The following is a 3,862-nucleotide window of genomic DNA, read 5'->3' as shown; positions in this document are numbered from 1 at the left end:
AAGAGAAATCAACAACACTTCAAGCCTTTGCCTAAAAGTATTAGAAAAATCAGGTCAATTCAGCTTTTTAAAAACTCAGTTTAGTAGTTAGAAAAATCAAACAGATGTGCTGCTTGATGTTATAAAGACAAACCTGTCAATTTGTTTTTGTTCTTTTTAAACTGATTCCTTTGGCATCACTGAGACATGGTCTGATAAGGAAATATATAACCTCTTGCCATATGGCATTTTAGAAGGTTTTAGGGAGGATTGAATTGGTGATTGGAGTGCTGGGTAGAGCTCCAGGTAAATACCTTTAACAATGTAAAACAACACCTACTCTGAAGTTTATAATCAGAGTAAGTTCCTGGGAACACAGAGAGGTCAACTGATTTGCACAGACCTATACAGTTAGCATGTATCAGAGGTGATCTTGAATCCTGAATCAAAAGTCATCTATCTGGTATGTTACTGTTCCAATTTGTTAATCAGAGAACATACAAAAGTTTGTATGGAGAATTATAACAACCAAATTATATGCAGAATTTAAGTATATACATATATATATATATATATATATATATATATATATCATAAGAATTTGACAATATTGTAGAATCTAAATTCTTTCCCAAGAAAATATTTTAAAGTTCAATTTATTGTGATTATATTTATTATTAATTTATTATAGAAAAGAAAAAAGAAAAGCTTTATCATAGTATATACTGAAGCAGAATCCTGCATCCATCACTAAATTATAGCAATAAATCAAGAATCTGTGATGCTTATGTGTGATTTCCTCCATCAATGTGTAATGCAATATGTTTGCCAATCATTGCCTTTGTATGGCACACACACACACACACACACACACACACACACACAACATATAAAGATCTCAGATAGGTAAATAACCTGCCCATGGTCATATAGTGTCAAAAGCATCATTTTAATAAGTCCTTCTTATTCTAACACCCATTTATCAACCCTTTATAAATTACTATATTCTTCTTCAAAAATTACATATTTGTAGTGTGTGTATACATTTATATACATATATACTATATTTCAACTATATTTATCTCTATCCTTTAAATATGGATTTCAACCTATTTCACTATCTCAGTGGGAAGTAAGAGTATTCCTATGCCTATAGGAAGTGAATGAGATGGAAAAGAAAAGGTCAGCTACTTTGAGCTTCTCAGTCACTGACTCATCAATTAAAAAGCATTTATTGAGTGTTTACTATGTGACAAGGAAGAAGGGCATAGAATGGAAATAAATGAGGAAAGGAAAAGGAAATAATATCTACAGAATTCTCAGTTTGCCCTTGATGATATTTTATCACTCCATAAATAATGACCACTTAATGAAGATTTGATCTCATTCCTAGATAGCCAACTACATTGAATTAACAGTCTGAAGGCAGGTTTGTTGTTAATGTCAGCAACATAACTGTGAAGAGAAAAATGGTGATAATGAAAAAAGAAAAAGGAATATTTTTCCTGGGAGAATTTGAGTAAAAGTTATTAGGAAATATTCTGAGGCAATTTGTAGATAAAAGGTTAGTTATTTAAATGAATTGAAACTGCAAAATTCCTTAGTTGTAGTAGCCAGTCTTCATAAAACCATAGGTGCAGACATATAGTAATGTGAAAAACAAAAAACTTAACATTTTTTCCATTTTCCAGTTCTGTTACTGAGTAAATATCAATATGCAAGTTACAATTTTGTCTATTCAGTTGGGTGATATATACTATTATTGATTATTCAAGTGATTAGAATATATTGAAATATAACAAACATTGAAAGAATGATTGAACTTTCTTAGTGGTTGAGAAGTCAAGAATTATATTAAATTTTAACAACTGCATACTAACCAGATCCCTTACCTAGGACATAAACAGTTTTTACTCATTCTATTGGGAAATGGCTCTTAGTCTTGCATTTCTGCTCATTTCCTGTGTAGATTGGAATCATATTTTATAAAAGCTATGTGTTGCAATTACTTTCTCATTTGATATTTTCACTTCCTATTGTGGTTGATTTGTAAATTGAAACAAATTGTTCATTCCCATCCTCATTTCCACTCTTCCACCACCATAAAAGAAAAAAAAATAAAGGAAAGGAAATGAGCATTTCATTTAGGGCAGTTTAGATGAACTTTCCACCCCTTTCCTTTTTTGACTTTTTTTTTACGCATTATATATCTTTCATCCTATATATTATTTTGTCTTTAGATGTTCTTTTTCCTTTTGAAATTAATTTTAAACCAATAGATACATTATTTTAGAGGATTTTATTTATTTCACTCATTATTTTCAATTACATGTAAAACAATTTAACAACCTTTTTTTAAATTTGAATTTGAAATTCTCTCCCATTCTGAAAAGCAAAACAATGTATTATTGATTATGTATCTAGGGAAAATTTATTTCCATATTAACCATGATGCAAAAGAAAGAACAGACAAAAAGGAACAAGAAAAATAAGAAAGTTTTTTTTTTTAGAAAGGTAACTTTCATTTTGCATTAAGAGTTCTGTCTTTAGATGTAGATAGTATTTTTCATCATGGAGTCTTCAGAATTGTCCAGGCTCATTATCTAAATCTTTTGCAATTGATCACCATTATAATATTGTTATTGATATACACGGTATTCTCTTGGATTTACTCACTTCACTTTGGGTCAATTAGTTTTAATATTACTGTATTGGGTTTTATTTTGTTTATTTGTTTTCCTGAAACTTCCTTTCATCATGCTCATAGCACAGCAGTATTTAATTACATTCATATTCAACAACTTGTTCATTCCTCAACTAATGATCAACACTTATCATCACAAAAGAGCTATTATGAATATTTTTTACAAATACATCCTTTTCTTCTTTGCAATTTTTCCCTCATTGTCTTCAGCTGTGCTCTCATAGTGTAACAGTACAAGAATAATGCAGTAAGGAGAATGGTGTTAGGGTCTTTCCCCTCAGAGGTCATTTGGTCTCTGAGAAATGAACTTTCTTGATATTTTCATCCTTTCTTTTCTATTTTAGGTGTGTACCTTAGGAATTTCAAAAGACAGGAGAAGGAGTCATAGGAATTCAGAAGTTGGAATTCAGGCCACATTTTTCAACCAACAAAGAATGAATAGTTAGACATATTTAGGAGACCTTCAGGAGTCTAGTAGAAAGGCTTATCTGTCAGTGACTATAAAATTGGGGAGACCAAAAAATGAGCTAAGATATGAACCCAATACTCTCATCCCCCACCTGTCTTCTCTGCTCTTATACAATTCCCCCATTGAGGTGAAATAGACAAGATTATTCCTGTGGGGTTTTGAGGGAGACATTTGTATGCTTTTTCTTTTTATATTTTGGAATCTAAAATCGCTTTCTAAAAGACACTAATATTATGTAGGTAAAGAGAACTGGAATACTCGTCATTTGTCCTTAAAAATAAGAGGAATATATATAACTTATTGGGCTTTGATTCTATACTGAGTAGCCTAGTATACCAAGTAGAGTCAATATAGCTCATCTATCCTTGAGTGAATGGGACCAAAGAAACTATGTTAGAGCAGTTTCATCTGAAGGAGCAAGGAGACTTTAACATATCTGAAACCAAAGGACCTGTCTGAAGGACATTGACAAAATCTTCCTGGATGCCTTGCCTGAAATTCTTATTATCTTGACCTAATAAGGTCATTTTTGTTGGACTAATAAGTTTCCATAGCAATTAATCTACTATCTAAGAACAAACTTGTGAGAGCTTGAGGATTAGAAAGAGGGTAAAAAATATTTCCTTTCCCCTCTCCCTGTTTGACTAAAACACACAGCCCCCCACAGACACATACATACATACATACATACATACACACACACATACACA

The sequence above is a fragment of the Macrotis lagotis genome, chromosome X, assembly GCF_037893015.1.
Source record: "Macrotis lagotis isolate mMagLag1 chromosome X, bilby.v1.9.chrom.fasta, whole genome shotgun sequence".
Taxonomy (NCBI): domain Eukaryota; kingdom Metazoa; phylum Chordata; class Mammalia; order Peramelemorphia; family Peramelidae; genus Macrotis; species Macrotis lagotis.
Note: the sequence above shows the minus strand (reverse complement) of the source record.